The 19,800-nt window shown below is 41.7% G+C and overlaps 1 protein-coding gene across 6 annotated transcripts in view; it reads left to right on the top strand.

Moving 5' to 3' along the window:
* The window catches only part of LOC108704099 (WD repeat and FYVE domain-containing protein 3), a 453,243-nt gene that overhangs the window by 34,455 nt on the left and 398,988 nt on the right, over positions 1–19,800 (top strand). The window contains exon 1 of one of the 6 annotated variants that reach the window (XM_041579764.1): positions 7,037–8,222. The exons of the other annotated variants lie outside the window; for them this stretch is intronic. The gene's annotated coding sequence lies outside the window, so the exon portion shown is untranslated. Of the gene's footprint in view, positions 1–7,036; positions 8,223–19,800 lie in introns of those variants that run through there. 6 annotated transcript variants of the gene reach the window in all.

Here is a 19,800-nt window from a genome sequence, read left to right as displayed (position 1 = left end):
CATTGTTTGCCCCCCCTGCAAATTTAACCCTTTCACTGCCACAGACCAACACACAAGTGTTACAGAGAGCTACAACACCCTGCAATGCACAGCCCTACCACCAGGGTAAATACCTACCTTGCATTCTTTATGTCAGGCTAACTCTTCTGTGGCACCCACAAACCACTGTGAAACAGCATCCACTCAGCGACACCCTGCACACCAGCATTAATCTGCCCTCCTCATGGGTAAATACGGTTCCAAACAAAAGACTGTGGTGCAATTTGCCAAAAAGCCTGAAAAGGTGGCCACATCCCCACCAAGGGAAATGGAAAGGGGTAGACGAAGGACCCGAGTCCCCCCCGCCCATGGCCATCCAACAAGACACGTGAGTGCAGTTCCTGCTTACAGCCATAGCAGAATCACAAACAGCCCTTTCAACTCAGATTGAAGAGTTAAAAGTCAACGTATCTCTATTAAGGGCGGATCTCCAAACAGTCAGAGAAAGAGTAAATAACATGGAGGCTTGTGTCTAAGAACATGAAGACACCTGCAATCCAGTTCCTGACCAGATTCGGCAGCTTACGCAACAAATATCAGGCAGACCCTGATTACTCTTCAACCCTACAAAGGAATCGCAACACATTTACGGAAGTGAAACACAGATTGAGAGACCTCCAATTGAAATACGCGATGCTGTATCCAGCCAAACTGAGAATAGTGGATGGCCCCAAAGCTGTTTTCTTTACCTGAAGAATCCAATGCCTAGCTGGAACAGAGGTTCGGCCAGAACCCTTGGGCCAGCCCCAGATGCTGATTCCATTTAAATGTTTGCTGGTCCTATATGGATAGTGGGGAAATTTAACAGGCTCCAGCCTGCCAAGTTGGGAGGTTGGGCAGGGTGTGAAAGGGGTTGGTTTTGGGCAAATAATTTTGGGGGGTGGGTAATGGGGTAAATGATGTGATTGGTTGTTTCTGTTTTTTCTTGTATTTACTTAATTGCTACTATGTGATTGATGCTTATCCTGGTGCAGGACGCAGTCGTCCAGTTATAATGCCCCTCCCCCTTCACACAAATGGCGTCCTATAGCTTTATGTCCTGGAATGTCTGGGGACTTTCCAGATACAAGTGCAGCCTTATGTGGACATACCTGAACAGTATCCACCCTCCATCCTGCTCCTACAGGAGACCCATTTAGTGGGCCAGAAAGTTCTCGCCCTCAAGAATCTATGGGTGGGGTGGGCTTTCCATGCCTCATTTTCAACTCACTCCAGAGGAGTTTCTATCTTTATAAGGATAACATTTCCCCTTTGAATTGATCAAACTAATAAGGACCAGTATGGCAGACATATTATAATGGCTTGCCTTATTGCAAATAATCCCTTGACGGTGGTGAACTTGTACGCTCCACCTCCATTTAATATTGCTCTATTAGAACTCATAGGGGAAAAAAACTTGTTGACCTGCCTCCTGCACCAACATGCATAATGGGGGATATGGACCTGTCTAGCGATAGGCTACATTTCACCACTATGGCCCCACATGCCTAACACACTGGGCAAAGGCTCTAGGTCTCTCTGATGTGTGGCGATGGAAGCACCCTGACACTAAGGCCTACTGTTGTCACTTTCTACCATACCAGATAGACCTAGTCAACACCTGAGGTACTTCCTCTGGTGCAACAAATCTCCTATCTACCTCGGTCCCTATCCGATCATTCCCCCTCCAAATGACACTACAGTGGCTCCCCCGACCCCCAAACAAGCTGTGGCGCCTAACCCCTCTCTGGATTAAGAACCCAGACATAGCTGAATCACACTAAAAAACTTGCCAAGAATATTGGGAAAACAACTAAGGGTCTACCTCACAAGACATGGTGTGGGAAGCCTTTAAGGCTGCCACTTGGGGCTCTCTCATCACACTCATTGCCCAAACTAGGGAAGATGCCAAAGAAGGAGTTGAAGAAGCAGAGATAAGACTGCTTGAGCCCAAACCGCTCCACTTCAGCTCACTATCCATAGATACGTATGAGCAGGTTGGTTGGGCTGATGCAGCCTTAACTAGAGAAAACACTTTCACCACAAAAAAGCCCTACATTACAGTTCACAGCAAATCTTTGATCAAGGCAACAAAAACAGTAGAATACTTGCCATACTGGAGAAACAACAACAGGCCTCCACAGCCATACCAAGAATTCTGACCGCGAGTGGCACTATGGTACACAAACCGCAATTGATAGCTGAGGCATTTACTAAATACTACACATCTCTCTAGCTCCTCCACCTCTTGCACCACACCACTGCTGATGTTACAGCTCGGTAGTAGTGATGGGCGAATTTGCGCCGTTTTGCTTTGCCGGAAAATTTGCGAATTTTGCAAGAAAGTCGTGAATTTCGCAAGATTTTCGCGAAACGGCGTAAAATTCGCAAAACGGCGCCGGCGTCTCGTTTTTGACGCCGGCGCCCGTTTTTGACGCCGGCGCCCGCTTTTTTCGATGCCGGCGCTCGTTTTTGACGCCGGCGCCCGTTTTTTCGGAAATTTTTTTTTCGTGAATTCGCGCCTGGCGAATTAATTCGCCCATCACTATTCGGTAGGTTCTACCCTTGTTTACTAGGACCCGATGGCAGGGAGCACACTGAGGAGAGAAACTGTTAAGGCAGCTGAACAGAACTCCGCGACGGAGCACCGCTCGAATACAAGTCCGGTAAGATTTATGGCTTCCCTCCTAATCACCGCTCTGTACAGAAGGAAGTGGCTGCACTAGAAAATGCCTGTACGGCTTGCTACAAACAACCCGCCCAACAAAGTATTCAGTCAGACCTTGTACTTGTAACAAGGTTTCTGCTGGATTCAGCAACAAAGTATCTCCCGGAAAACTTAAAGGCAGCAACACGCTGAAAATGAACTTGGATTTTAGCCGCTCGGCTTATCATATAACAGAAAGATTTATGTTCTACGGAGCTCCGCTCAGTACCAACCAACTCTTACAAAAGACTATTGTTCAGGCTAAAAGGTCAGGTGATCACAGACCTTAAAAAACCTCCCGTGCACTAGGATTGGCTGCTAGACCAAATGATCATTAACCGTTGCATGCCTGACTGGAAATCCCTAATAGCTGACTCCATTCTTAGATTCCATAGCCATACCTAAACTATCTCCAGCAGAGAGTCCTTGGCTGGATGCATTCATCACCATTGAGGAGGTGAGGTAGGCAATAAAAGCCCTGCCCTTCAACAAGACCCCAGTATTAAATGGGCTCCCCTCAGATTGGTAAAAGTCCTTAGATGAGTAAGTGTCTCCACATCTGCTTGAAACTTTTCAGGCTGCTTGGGACTGCTGGTCCCTGCCACCATAATTTCTAGAAGCCCTCATAATAGTTATCCCCAAAACAGGGCAGGACCCCACCCCTCTTTACAACCCTTCAAATATCCCAGACCAACAGCAACACTAGAACAGTAGTCTCCCTTGACTCAGAAAAAGTCTTTGACTCAGAGGAGTGGGACTACCTCTGGCAGGTAATTTGGTGTCAAAAATAGATTTATACATTGGGTTAAACTACTCTACAAGTCTCCAATGGCCAGAATTAGAGTGAACAATGTCATCTCTAAACCTTCCCAGCTTGAAAGAGGAACTAGAAAAGGCTGCTCCCTCTCCCCTGTCCTCTTCATCTTGGCAATCGAACCCCTAGCCATTCTGATACATGATTATTCTTCCATACAAGGGCTCCAATATGCTAACAATACCAAAAAGGTGTCCCTCTTTGCAGATGATATCCTTCTATACCTAGCTGACTCAGAAGACTCTCTCTCCGCTCTTCTGGCCACAGTCCAGAACTTTGGGAAATATCCTGGGCTGAGAAGTCACAACTCTACACCATTGACTCTAATCCCCCAGCACTACCACCCCGGGGCCTACGCCTGAAGTGGGACAACTCATTCAAATACCTTGACGTTCATATACAGACCGACCCACACTCCTTTTATACAACACAATCTAGACCCATTCATTGACTCTCTTTGTGGTACCCTTATACACTGGGTTAATCTCCCACTGACACTATGGGGTCGTGTAAAATGATCTACCTACCTAAACTTCTGTACGTATTCCATAACACCCCATTCACCATTCTCCGTTCCTTTTTTAGGAAACTTATATACTTCCATTTATTTGGGCCAAGAAGACCCCACGTATATCATGGGAAAGACTGACGGCCCCTATTATAAAACGTGGACTGGCCTTCACACTTCTACCTCTATTACCTGGCCTCCCAGATCTACTATTTGCAATGGTGTTTCTCTCCCAACCCCTACAATCCCAACATGATCCTCTAAACCCCCATCCTCCACTCTATTCTGAGCCTTGGTACCTACCCCTACAGACATACTTCTGACATGACGAGTCTGCCAAGCATTCTAGCCACCCTGCACAAAGCATTGTCTATGGTGCTAAAACTTCTAGGCCATATGGTACAACACCTGACACCCAACCTTTCCCTGTGGGGCAACTCACTACTTCCTCACCTACATGACTTGCCTGACTTCTGGTACTGGATTTGCATACCCCTAAAAAAGCTGTCTGACTTTCAAACAAGCAGTTTCCCACATTCCAAGACTTACAAGAGTGTCTTCCTGGTCAACAAATCCAACTCTATAGGTACTTTTCATGCCTTTCAGGCACAGTTCCACACTCTTACCCCAACAATGTCCACTGTCAATATAGAGGATACTACCACCCCTCCCCTGCTAAACTACTGTCTAGACCAGAGCAGGACTGGGAGTAAAAAGCAGCCCAGGCAAAAAAAAAAAAAATCAAAGCAGCCCACATGTAAACACACAATGCTCTTATACTCAGCCACACTTATATATTGGGTTAAAATATATATATATATATATTGGTGTCCACCTCATAGGTCTGTCTCAGAGGAGGTTATATTTTGATTTTTCATGTGAACATGTATTATAATACAGGTATGGGATTCATTATCCGGAAACCCATTATCCAGAAAGCTCCGAATTACGGAATGGCTTTCTCCCATAGACTCCATTTTATCCGAATAATCCAAATTTTTGAAAATGATTTCCTTTTTTTCTGTAATAATAAAACAGTACCTTGCACTTGATCCAAACTAACATATAATTAATCCTTATTGGAAACAAAACCAGCCTACTGGGTTTATTTAATATTTACATGATTTTCTAGTAGACTTAAGGTGGCAGTAGACGTAACAATTACGATCTTTCTTGGAAAAGACCTTTCCAAGAAAGATCGTTCGTTTCAATACACACGTGTAGAGCTGAATCGTCAGATAAACAGGTAGATATACGGGAAGAAACAATAGAATTCTACCTGTATCTGACGATTCAGCACTAACAATGGGCGATGTTTGGGTCCCTTCAATCAAAATTTTCCGCCCAGCCTGATCGACCGATATCCAAGTCTTCTGCAGATATCAGTCGCCTCTTTTTACACCATACACGCAACGAATATTGTACGAAAATTTGTTTTGTACGATATTATCTGTGCGTCTATGGCCACCTTTAAGGTACACACACAGACAAACACACACACACAGACAAACACACACAGACAAACACACAAAAACACACAGACACACACACAAAAACACACAGACACACAAACAAAAACACACAGACGCACACAAAAACACACAGACTCACACACAGGCACACCCATATACAGGTACACAAACACATACAGACCTCTCTCTCTACCTTCCCCCCACCCCCGGAGCTTGAAGTTTCACAGACACTTGCGGACACACAGACACTTGCGGACACACAGACACTTGCGGACACACAGACACTTGCGGACACACAGACACTCGCGGACACACAGACACTCGCGGACACACAGACACTCGCGGACACACAGACACTCGCGGACACACAGACACTCGCGGACACACAGACACTCGCGGACACACAGACACTCGCGGACACACAGACACTCGCGGACACACAGACACTCGCGGACACACAGACACTCGCGGACACACACAAAGGCACACAAAAAAACACACACAGGCACAGACGCACAGACACAGGCACACAAACACACACCGACACATACACACACAGACGCAAACACACAGGCACATACAAACACAGGCACATACACACACAGGCACACAAACACACACACACACCCACCCCTGGAGCTTCAAGTTTCACAGAAACAGGGTGGAAACTCCCAACCCGTCTGGTGGCCAATGAGAGGGACGCGGTCTTGCCCTTTCCCTGACTAATGGCCAATAATAGAAGGAGGGAGGAACACAAGGCTGCTCCCAGTGCTCGGTATGTGTATGAGTATGTGTGAAAGGAAAAGCAAAGCAGAGGCAGTAATTGCCATGTGTGCTGCAGTCTCTCGCAGCTCCCGGAGAGTCCGACTACAATTTAACTACACAAGACACAAGCAGCCCATTTCAGCAGTAAATGGAGAGGCATTTTCCTAAACAGACCGATTGCCAGTCCGGGCCTGGTCTAGACTATACCAGAACATCATGGTAACGGTCAAACCTCCCTTTGATAGGGCTTGCCTCCTATGGACACAGGCTATTCCCGGACCTCAACCATGAGATGTGGGAGGAAGCAATAGAAACGGCCTACAGTTTCTTAATCTAGATAAGGGACAGACTGATACAATATAAGATTCTCCATCAAGTTTACATAACCCTTTAAAATAAAAATAAAAAATTGGAAAAAGCCAAGGCAATCTGTGCCCCTGATGTAAACTTTCAGGTGCTAACTTTATCCACATGATCTGGAATGCCCCCCTGTCCCGTTATTCTGGACTACGTTAATGGAGACCCTAGCCACTGAACTGGGCAATCCACAGACAGTGGACTGCATACTGGGAGTGATTGATGATCTAATACCAACTAACGTGGCTCGAACTTGGTTACGCTACCTTGTGTTCTATTAAAAAAAAAACAGTGATTATGCACTGGATGGGGAATACTCCTTCTAATATATTGCACATTTCAAATGTTTACATATTTATTGTGTATTCTAAGTGCCTTTTTGTGATATGCACTAGCTGGAGCCACGTTGTCTCGTCTCACTGTGTATTCGTATACTGCTGAGACGACAATAAAGTTTACTTTGACTTTTGACTTTACCATACCCTTCTGGCTGATAGACGGAGCTCTTCCATTAATTAAATTAACGTATGAAACAAGAGGGGCACCAGAAAAATTCAACAAAGTGTGGGGGGCCTGGTGTGACCCAGACTCTCTGGAACACATAGAACCTACATTTATTTGCTTTATATCCTCATTTCCACATAGGCACTAAAACAATGTATATAGATGTGATGCTGTATCTGCACCAACACAAATTGTAACTATTCTAATCAATCACCACTGAAAAATGTATATTTTCTGTTTGGGTTGTTTTATTTTTGTGGTTAAAACAATAAACTTTACCTTAAAAAAAAAAAAAAAAAGAAATATAATTTTGGTACAAAATCGTTTAAAACTGCACATTTGCCACTGAAACAGGCAAGTTGGCAGCTTAGCAATGAAAACCCTCATATATAGTCACATTTATGAACCTATGCTTTGTCCTAAAGTGAGTGTGTGCCTGCGACATGTACATAAAAGCACTAAAGCTTGTGCCTTTGGCTTTTGCAGTATAGACCTGTGAACTATATAGCTGTCACAGTTTAGGAAATTATCACGAAACATATTATATTAGCATTGTGTTAGTATACTTTTAATGACAGCCTGCCATCCCATTCTTCTGACCTACCAAAACCTATGATGCCAGTGTATATTTCTCCCTTTTCATACAGTCCCTAAGCACCACAGCCTGAGCTGGAGGGGGGAAGGGAAGATCTCGGAATGAGTCAGGAAGAGAGAGGAGGAATAAAGATTAGAAAAATGGCCACCGGCAGCTGCTGGAACCAGCACCAACTCCTGACTTTCCGGGATGGTCTGGCTGACCTAGCTGGTCAGCATTAATTGAAATAAAACAGCAGTGGCTTGGACAGCTGCTCACCAAGTCATAGCGTCTGAAGTACCGTTGCAGAGGCCCATCTGCCTCATCTTTATATTTGGTTTCTTGTCTGAAGTGACATTAACAAATTACTATTTATTTGGAAGTGATTGTTTGGAATAAGTGAATGCAGCATGCCCAACACTGGGCCGCAGTAGGAGGAGAAGGAGGAGGCTGTGTTTTATGTACAATCCAGCTCTTCCTTTATTCTACAACCCTGCAAAACGGTGAGTTCTGCTGGTCTCATCTCTCTGGTGCTGGAGAGATACATGGATAAACCCATGGCATTTGTGTATAAATCATCTCTTGTTTGTACTGTGATGAATATTATGCCTTTTTTGCTCCAGAGAATTGCTAAGCATTAAGCTGGCCATAGACGCAAAGATCTGATCGTACGAATCGAGGATTCGTACGATTTTCGGACCGTGTGTGGAGAGTCCCGACATTTTTCGTCCGGCGGAGATCGGTCGTTTGGTCGATCGGACAGGTTAGAAAATTTCTGTCGGCTGCCGATAATATCTCTGCGTGTATTGCCGATCGTACGATTTTCAGTGGGAGACTGTCACTAGCTTTGGTTGGACATAGATATCGTACGATTGCTGTCAGGGGCAGAACATTGCTGATCTGTTCTTTAACTAATCTGACTGGTAAGACTTTGATCTGAATGGTTAGTGGCGGGTCGGGAGATGTGAAAGTCCAATCGTACGATGATTCGTACGATCGGATCTTTGCATCTATGGCCAGCTTTAGATGGCAATTTTAAAGGAGGAAGATCATATTGCTATTCCTTCGCCTGGCCTTTGCAAGGATGCAGTCTCACTGGTAGTACCTGGAAACAGCATATCTGCATTAGAACGGTTAGTCATACAATGGAGCTTATAGTACTGCTTTGTCTGTATAAATCAATTCTTTTCAATATCTCCTGGACTTGCAATTTAGTTTATGGCCTAATCTTAGGTTAATGGGGCACAGGGATATACTTCTCCAGGCATATCACAGTCTCAAGGAGCTGACCAAGGTAATTGCAGTGGGGTTTTCATGAGTCAGAGTTTTGACCTGGAGCCTATTTTGTTGTTCTACATTATTTATATAACAACAATACATTCCACAGTGCTTTACTGAGATTATCCATTCTTATCAGTCCCTACCCCAATGGTGCGTACAGTATCACACACTACCCCAATGGTGCTCACAGTAACTCACACACAAATAAATCTCTGCTTCTGCGGGCAACTTATCTCCTTTAAAAGCTTTCTCCTCGGCAATAATGTGAATCGCTTGGTGCTAAAAACCAGTGTACTGTTTCAGTCTTTCAAAATCACTTGAACTTTCTTCTTTTTCCCTGTAACAATAAAACAGTACTTTGTACTTGCTCCAAAGTAACATACAATTAGTCCTTGTTGGAAGCAAAACCAGCCTTTTGGGTTTATTTAATGTTTAAATGATTTTTTATTTAACTTAAAGGGGTACTCCACACAAACATAACTTACGCTTTTTGAAAACTAAACATAATTTCAAGCAACTTTTGTAATATACATCAGTGCAACTATTACAACTTTGTAATATACATCAATGCAGACTTTTAACGGTTTTTAATAGTTTCTGACAGCTCCCTGAGCCTAGCCCCCTGTTCTCCTTCTGAGCTGGCTGACTACAGTTACTTTGTATCAACAGCCAGCTGTCCTTAGCCTGCATCCTACATAACCCACAATTCCCTGCACACGTGATTTCAATAAGGAAACTAACATCAGAGTTCTATGCATGTGGGTTATGTAGTTCTTGCATGCTGTCTGTAAGCTGTGGAGAAGTTGTTACAATTTGTAACATGTTTTAGTCCCTCCTTCCCTGCCAGGATTTCAAATGATGCAGAAAGAGAAGAACTGTTAAAACAGCTGGATTTCAGCATAGAAAATGTAACTGTGATGGATATATTAGAGGTTTCTGTGTTATGTGGGCCTCTTTATCAAATTCTGGTTTGGAAGCTGGAGTTAACCTTTAAGGCATAAAGATCCAAATTATGGAAAGATCTATTAAACGTAAAACCCTAGGTCCCGAGCATTCTGGATAATAGATCCCATACCTGTACTAAGAACTATTTTTAATAATCCTGTGTGTTTTCACTTCAGCCATCAAACTCCTTCTTGAAGTTAATGCCAGTACAACGCATTCAGGGAGAGCATTCCATAACCACTGTAAAAACCCTTTCTAAATATTAAGATGGTGTAACACTTTCTTGGCCTATCCCGCCAATTAGGGGTTAAGGGTGTCCAGCTAGTGTATGAGCATGGGTTACACTGTGAAACTACACTCAGGGCGGAGCCTTCGCTAAATGGAAGCTTCCCCTTTAAGATGGTGTAAAACTACAACCCACAGGCTAATTAGTGTGAAAGATAGAATAATGGACGCCAGGAGGTTCTTTAGATAGTGAAAACAAGTGAGATGGTTTATTAGCACAACAATATGCAAAGCAATTGACCACAGGTTTACTCACGCAGGAGTTGCAGTAGGAGTTAGCGTATCACAGAGGAGAAAGGATAGCATTTGATGATGATGCAGCATGTACAGATGTCACTCCTCAAGTCAAACAGTAGGAAGAATATCTCACTCCCAAAGACCAGCGACCAAAGTGAAACAGGATCGGTGTAGTTGTTACACTTTACCAGTTAGAAGGGCTAGGCCCAATAACAAGGGAAAAGAGAACTTAAGCAAAGGTAGGGGATTAACTCTATAGGAGCCTAATAGATCCTATAGGTCCCTACAATGGAATGTTATTAAATACTTTTGATAATTCTGTTTGTTTTTTACACTCTTCTTGTTGACTAGGGATATGCTGTACCTCAGTGATTACCAAAAATATCCCTACATTTTCTTGGGAATTCTCCTGATTATTTGCTTTTTCAGTCACCTATGTCCATTTTATATGTGTTTTGTAGCTAAAATATCTAGGGGTGCTCTTAGATTTCTGCAAACATTATTGCACAAAAACAGCACATACAACTTGTGACCACTATTGTGCAAGTATATTGTTTGTTTGTTTTTTAAGTTTTCTATTTACGTTTTCAAGGGAGGGGAAAATGGGGGAAGGCAAATATATTATTTAATCAAGAAGATTGAAGCCTGAATGCAGTCTGATCAGGATTATTGGCTAAATATATGTACACAGTTTATTGCTGGATCAAGTATAAACAGAATTAGCCGACTTCATTGAAGTTACTTGAACATGTGACTATTTTTATACTTTCTTTTGCATCGTTGCTGTGCACCTAGCTGATGATAATACTTGTAGCACTTTTCCCTGTAGGAGTGAAAGTTGAATACAGTATGTACAGATTTTTAACTAATTGTTACAAAATAAGTAATGTTTTTTAAATCTATTCATAAGAAAAACTCTAGTAAGGATTCATTACTCCCTCCTAGATAGCTGTCATTCTTCTGCTGCCCCCAGGACTCAGGGAGAGCTCATGAGTTATATCACAGTTAGGTGTATTATAATAAAATGGATGAAGCAATGTCTGTTTATTTCAGTACAGGTATGTGTTATTGAGAATGGGACCTGGGGGTTTCCAGATAAGGGGGTCTTTCTGTAATTTGGATCTGCATGCCAATAATAACAATAATTTTAACCTTTAACTAAACCCAACAGGATTGTTTTGCCTCCAGTAAGAATTAATTATATGTTAGTTTTGATCCTCCAATTTTATTATTACAGTGAAAAAGGAATTCTTTATTTTTTTTTTTTTTTTAAATTTTAATAAAATGAAGTCTTTAGGATATGTCTTCCACGTACTTCGGAGCAATAAGGTTTCTGGATAATGGATTCCATACATGTATAACAATAGTTTGGCACATTTATAGAATTTGTTTTTTTTTCTCAGCCTTCAGCTGATTTTTAGAAATCTGACTGCACAGGTGTTTGTTTGTGGGTATGTGAACAATGCTTTCTGATTATAAAAAATATATATTTGGTATTTGACTTTAGCAATCTGCTTGTAGGTAATAGTCATTATGGCTTAAAAGGGGACCTCTGCCCAAAAAACTGTTTTTGCATAGTGAATGAAAATGTTATTTTAGCAGCTTTCCAATATATTTCAATTACACATTTTCTGTGCGTTTAAATGGATTTGTAAAAGTGTTGGCAATTGAAAGTAGTATCCGACTGCTTTCAATGGCAATCACTAGTAAAAAAAAATAACTTTTTAAAACCACTGAAAATGTTTTTTTTTTCATTATGGATAAAAAGTTTTTGCATGAAAGAACCCTTTAAGGAAGTTGCTGAGAAGTTTTTTCTGTTTTTTTTTTTTTCCATACAATACAATTTTTACCAGATAAGATGCAATGCTTCCGTGTTACTAAAGCTGTGGTTCAGCTGATATAGGAGTAACAGGCCTGGAGGCATAAAGATGATATTTGCTTAGCAGTTGCTGTACTGTTAAATATTAGTTGAATATACTCAGTTCTCTGGGTTTTGTGAAAGAATGCTGGTTACTAGCCTTATGTGAGCAAATACTGTTTTGTTAAAAAATGAACATTTACCATATTAAGAATTGTCTTGCATGTATTACATGTTTATTGGTTGTTAACTAAAACATATTTGTGTACAGGTACGGAATCTGTTGGAAACTAGTTATCCAAAAAGCATCAGTGCCAGATTTCTAAAATATGCGCTCAGAGGCAAGCTGTTTACTTTTTTAGGAACAACAAGTGGACCCTCGGCCAATGCTTATTTTTCTTTAAAGGAACAGTAACAGCACATTTGTTGATACTTAAAATTAAGCTTTAGTTTAGCTAGGATCATAGCTTCGGCACAGTTTGAGCCATGTTTAAAGGCAGCCCTTATATTGTGATTAAAACATTTTAGTAACATGTGGATTCAGCACACTTCAACAAAGTCATAGCAGCCCTGCTTCAGGACAAAGGTCTTTGTATACACATAAAAAAATATAAAATTAAATGACAATGTGTTTAGCATTAAGGATTTAACAAATATAATTTTCTTTCTCTCTGTAGTTACAATATCTGCAATATGTAGTCTCTAGCTATCCCATTTCACACTCACAACGGGAGAGGCTGTTTTATAAGTCCATCTAAGAAAATTTGCCCGGCTATATGGCTTGCAACCTCTTGCAGAAACTTAGGACAGGCATAAACTTGCACCCAGGACTTTCCCAGGAATTTTCAGTCATCCTATCACAAAAATATTAGCAGACAAGGTTGCAATTTGACTTATCAAGGGGCATCATGTAGGTGCTTTAAATATTACTTGAATATAAACAGCTCGCCTCATGACAGCAGCTCTTCTGATATCGATGATAAAATGAAGAAAGTTGAGCGCCAACTTGGAAATATTTCTTATGTAAAGTGGATGTGCCAATGGTTTTAATTGATGTGTTGTAAAGCAGTTGTAGCACGGAAAGTTCTTACTGCCATCATATATTTTGAAAGTGGAGTTTATAGCAGCTGTAAATCACTCACTGAAACAATGTAGTTTTTAAGCCATCTGACCAGAAAACATTATGCTTGATGCCAGTATTATTAATTTGGGGGAAATCTCTTTTGATTTATGTATAGTCAGAGGAAAAATTTATTATTTTTTTATTTCTTTTAGAATTCTTAAAAGAAAACTTTCCTTTTTTTTTTAACAACATGGATTTACTGACTTTGTTCAGTGCATTTGAATTTGACATTTAGCAGTTTTAATCCATGTTAAAACTTGAGACATTGTGTTAGACAATAAAATACAACAACCTATAACAATAATATGGGTACCTGCATTCACTCCAGACCTCTGATAATGATTATTACCCTTAAGTTCTGTCATGATTTGAGCTGAAACACTGATGTATATGAGTTGCAGAAGCAACTAGGGATTTTAGGATATGGATAATGCCTCCCAGGGCTGAAAATTGGCCTGCAGAAATATGCCAGCCAAGGACCAGCTCCTACGCTTGCATTAGCCTTTTGTCCTACCTTCAACCAAAAATTGTGTTGGCCGTGTGCAGGCATATGCTGTGAATTTTGCAAAGAAACAAGAAAGTTTGTATTTCTTCACCAAAATTTGCCACGTGTGCCTACACTCGGGTTAGCACATTCAGAAATTTCATACCAACTATAAGGATAATGGAAAAAAGGGAGCTTTGGGGTATTGTTTCCCCAGCAATTTATTAATGGGGACAAACCATTACAAATGTATCTCCCATTCAGAGTGAATGGGTAAAGGCACGTTGTTTTGTCTAGTGACAGTCACGTATTGATTAAAAACTCTGTCAAAGCAGACCTGTCACCTACACATAAAAAGCTGCATAGTGAAAGTTCTTTACAAATTAAACATTGAACACAAATTATTTTTTCATTATAATATCCATACCTCTTATACAGAGTTTGAAACCTTAAACTTGTGAAGGCAGAGTGTGGGATCTGCTAAGTGTTGCATGTGAATTAAGTGTTAAGCAGCGTTAAAAACCTTAAGGCGTTGGTGTTTGCTGTGCATGCTGGGAGAGCTGGGTGCAAGGAGGGAGTAAGTGCAAATAACTGACTGCTGTGTGTTCTGTGAGTTATCTGACTGGGACAAATAGCTTTTTCTTTTCTCTCTTTGGGGTAAACTAGTTGATACATTAAGTGCATTTATTTTCTTTTTGTGTTTTAGCTTTAGAGGTCTAAGGGGAACATTTTTAAAAAAAAGTTAATAAGGGGTTGTTTTACTGCTGGTAGCAAATAGCATTTTTTTTTCTCCTTTCCCTCTTCTAATTAAGGGGGAGGGGTTAATCAGGTAAATTCTGATCAGGCGTTGTGTGCTCTGGTTGAAACCTTAACCTTGTGACTTCAAAGCAAGTGTGGGAGCTGCTAAGCGAGTGTTGCATGTGACTACGTTTTGCATGTGAATTAAGTGTTAAGCAGCGTTAAAAACCTTAAGGCATTTAAAACCAAAAAGGCGTTTGTGACGAATTGCATTTGGGAGACTGTAAGTAGCCAGTGTAAATATGAGTGGGTTTGCTGGTATTACTCAGTGTGTGTCTTGTCACATGTATGTTGTGTTGGAGCAGCAGTTCCATGCAGTATTTACATGTGAGAGATGTCGGTGGGTTTTCATCTTGGAATCTGAGCTGCAGACTCTAAGGGGTGAACTTGCAGCACTGAGAGCAGCGGCAAATGAGGGGAATGACAGGAGGCTCGCAGAGCAAACACTGGCAGGGGCTAGTGGAGTGGGGGGAGGAGAAGGGGCAGTGGAGGCTAATGAGGGAGGAAGGTTTGTGACAGACAAGAGGGGAAGTAGGGGACAGAAGGGTAGGGGGGCTGGTCCACAGTTTGTCCAAAACAGCAAATTCGCCGTTTTGGCTGAAGATGCAGGGGAGGAAACAGCGCCGATCCGTGCATTTATGCCGCCTGAGGCGGCCTTCCATTGCCGCCCCGACCCCTCCTCACGGCGCTCACATTTTCTGCGCAGGAGGGGGTCGGGGCGCTGCACGACGCTAGTGCAGAGAGCGCAATTGCGCTCTCTGCACTAGAAGAGCCGAATTTCCGGGTTGAAAACCGGAAATTCGGCTCTTAGTTACCAGGAGCGGCATTTTTGCCGCCCCTGGTAACCAGGGGGGCGCTGCCGCCTGAGGCGAGTGTCTCAACTCGCCTCATTGGTGGAGCGCCCCTGGGAGGAAAACTCCAAACTGGCGTGTATGGAGCAGGCTGGCTCTCGGAGCACCCCGGGAGGCAGTGGCTCTAATACGGGTGGTGGATAGGGTAATCTGTCGCAAGGCCCCTACATGCCGAACAGTCTGCTGCTTGCCTGGTATGGGGTGCCGTTTGTCCCAAATACATTCTGTATACAAAACTATCGCTAATACACAGAATGAATGTCTCTCATGTTATATAAGTATTTGTGACCATACACAGAGAAAAAAAATATACAAAATACTTATTTCTATTAAAGAATGAAAACAAAATCTGGTTAGTGCACAAAAGCATGTCATTATATCACAAACTCCATTCTGTACAGTTTAACAAGCAATCTGTCGCACAAATGTATAACCTCCATGTAACGGACACACTTATGTGCAAAGTTACTTACAGAATGAATTATGTAAAAACAAAGTTGGACATAATATATAATAGTGTAACTAACTAGTGCTTGTCAAGCTAGATTTGACTGACAAAATAGATATCTGTGACAGAAAGCAAGATTTTATAGTACAGGATTCATTCTTTCCACAAAATGACAGTTTTGTTTCACAAAACAGATAAAATAACCATTCTGTGAAGCAACACTGTCAGTCACATTCCTGAACCAATAATAACAAAGCTTATTGCCATATACAAACAAGATGAGAAGTTGCCAGCTCTGCTCCACATGGCTAAGGCAAAGTATCTGGCCTGCTATAGAGGGCGCCCTCTAATGTCCCCTCTGCTGCATAGTAATAAACATGAACAAACCTTCCCTAAAAGAGCTGCTGTTAAACACTACAGGTTCATAAATGGAAGTTTTTACAAATGGCTGAGAAATATAATGCTGCACTTATAATGATTGTAGAGAAAGAAAAGTATGCAAAACTTATATAAATATGATCATTTTAGTTGATATGGCTATTCTTATTGTTGTAACCTGCTTGTGTGGCCATTTTGGTTAAGGGCATTCCTGCTGTTTTGCCATTATTTTATGACTAACTCCTGTTCCTCATTCTGTCTAAGCTGAGAGTAATAATGGGACAGGCCACACCCACCTGCAATGTTGTATTAAATGTACCAGAAGTTACTGTGCTTGTCTGGCTGCTTTGCCTGACTCTCAGAGTCAGTTATAAGTTTTGTATATGATAGTTAGACTCCAATGTCTCCTCCTAGCTGTAATCTTGCACCAATTAGCTTGTAGTAGTCTCTTAATAATGTGCTTACCTATAGTTCAACTACTACATAATAGCTTTAGCCAGAGACTTGGGACTGATCATGTGCACGCATACCTCCCAACTGTCCCTTTTTCAGAGGGACAGTCCCTCTTTTGACAGCTCAACCTGAGGTCCCTCATTTGTACTGGAAAGTCCCTCTTTTCTCTGCACTGAACAGCCAGAAAAATAAACAGAATTTCTGACTTAATTGGCTTTCGGCAGAGAGGCCAGTACAGCTAACAGGTGCAAATAAGATACTTTGTAACAATTTTGAGATAAGAAAATAAGTAATTTTAACAGTTTAGACAAGGAGAAATATTTTCAAACTTTTATAACCTGCCAAACTTTGTAAAATGAACATGGTTATTACGGGGTGTGGCCACAAAAATGGGTGTGGTCAAAAAAATTGGCTGCGCTACATGACAAAAATTTTTTTGTCCCTTTTTACTTCCAAAATGTTGGCAGGTATGACCACGCATTCTGTATAGTATGATGTGAAGGTTATATGAGCAGCCACTCCTGAGTACTGTGTGTAAACAAAAGGGGGTCATTTAGGCAGGGGCAATTTTAGGGGATCATAATCTATTTACATAGAAGCAACAAGCTGCACAATGCTTTATATTTATTTATAACAAAAGACTCTAATGATGCCGTCCCTTACCTGCCCAGTGCTTAACCCTTTCACATCAGAGTGGGTCGAGGGGAGCACAACACTAGAGCAGAGAGCACAACTGTGCCCATGTCACATGCATGTCCAGGGCCGCCAGCAGGGGGGACAAGTGTTCCGGGCCAGAAGTGCTGCATTTTTCAAAGAGCCGGGTCCCCTTTACGAGCGCCCAAGCCATGGGGCCATTTCGCATATTACAGATTGCGGAAGTGCCGAAAAGACGAAGCTTAAGTCCTGAAGCGGCGAAAAGACCCAAATTCACGAAAGGAGGTGAAGTTGAAGTCCTGAAGCCTTTTGTTTACACACAGTACTCAGGAGTGGCTGCTCATATAACCAACACATCATACTAAACACACTTTGGGGGTCATTTATCAACACTGGGCACATTTGCCCATGGCCAGTAACCCATGGCAACCAATCAGATTGCTGCATTCATTGTTCTACTTGCAGATGGCTTTTAAAAGCTAATCGCTGATTGGTTGCTATAGGTAACTGCCCATGGGCAAATTTGCCCAGTGTTGATAAATGAGCCCCAATGTGTGTGCACATGATCAGTCCCAAGTCTATGGCTAAAGCTATTATGAAGTAGTTGAACTATAGCTAAGCACATTATTAAGAGACTACTACAAGCTAATTGGTGCAAGGTTACAGCTAGGAGGAGACATTGGAGTCTAACTATCATATACAAAACTTATAACTGACTCTGAGAGTCAGGCAAAGCAGCCAGACAAGCACAGTAACTTCTGGTACATTTAATACAACAACACAGGTGGGTGTGGCCTGTCCCATAATTACTCTCAGTTTAGACAGGAAGAGGAACAGGAGTGAGTCATAAAATAATGGCAAAACAGCAGGAATGCCTTTAACCAAAATGGCCACACAAGCAGGTTACTACAATAAGAATAGCCATATCACCTAAAATGATCATATTTATATAAGTTTTGCATTATATATTATATATTGCAGCATTATATTTCTCAGCCATTTGTAAAAACTTCCATTTATGAACCTGTAGTGTTTAACAGCAGCCCTTTTAGGAAAGGTTTGTTCATGTTTCTTACTATGCAGCACAGGGGACATTAGAGGACGCCCTCTATAGCAGGCCAGATACTTTGCCTTAGCCATGTGGAGCAGAGCTGGCCACTTCTCATCTTGTTTGTATATGGCAAGAAGCTTTGTTCTTATTGGTTCAGGAATGTGACTGACAGTGTTGCTTCACAGAATGGTTATTTTATCTGTTTTGTGAAACAAAACTGTCATTTTGTGGAAAGAATGAATCCTGTGCTATAAAATCTTGCTTTCTGTCACAGATATCTATTTTGTCAGTCAAATCTAGCTTGACAAGCACTAGTTAGTTACACTATTATATATTATGTCCATGTTTTTTTTACATAATTCATTCTGTAAGTAACTTTGCACGTAAGTGTGTCCGTTACATGGAGGTTATACATTTGTGCGACAGATTGCTTGTTAAATGTACAGAATGGAGTTTGTGATATAATGACATCCTTTTGTGCACTAACCAGGTTTTGTTTTCATTCTTTAATATAAATAAGTCTTTTGTATATTTTTTTTCTCTATGTATGGTCACAAATACTTATATAACATGAGAGACATTCATTCTGTGTATTAGGGATAGTTTTGTATACAGAATGTATTTGGGACAAACGGCACCCCATACTCATATAACCTACACATCATACTAAACACAATGTGTGTGCACATGATCAGTCCCAAGTAGGGTTGCCACCTTTTTTAAAATGTTTTACCGGCTGCTGGGCGGCGGGGACATAAAGGGGCGGGCCATGACATCAAAAGGGGCGGGCAGTGACGTCAAAGTGGGTGGGGCCACGCCACGGACGCTAGAAGAAGTAAAAGAAAAAGTAAGTTCCAGAGGATTGGGGGCAGGCCGAGGGCTCCTTTTAATCGTATTACAAATTTAGTTGCCGGTAAATTTGTAATCCCGGCCTTGGCAGGTATTTTACCGGCTATGCCGGTAAAATACCGGCCGGTTGGCAACCCTAGTCCCAAGTCTCTGGCTAAAGCTATTATGTAGTAGTTGAACTATAGCTAAGCACATTATTAAGAGACTACTACAAGCTAATTGGTGCAAGATTACAGCTAGGAGGAGACATTGGAGTCTAACTATCATATATAAAACTTATAACTGACTCTGAGAGTCAGGCAAAGCAGTCAGACAAGCACAGTAACTTCTGGTACATTTAATACAACATTGCAGGTGGGTGTGGCCTGTCCCATCATTGCTCTCAG

This window comes from Xenopus laevis, chromosome 1S (genome assembly GCF_017654675.1).
Source record: "Xenopus laevis strain J_2021 chromosome 1S, Xenopus_laevis_v10.1, whole genome shotgun sequence".
Lineage (NCBI taxonomy): Eukaryota > Metazoa > Chordata > Amphibia > Anura > Pipidae > Xenopus > Xenopus laevis.
This window is presented reverse-complemented; position numbering and strand designations above follow the sequence as displayed.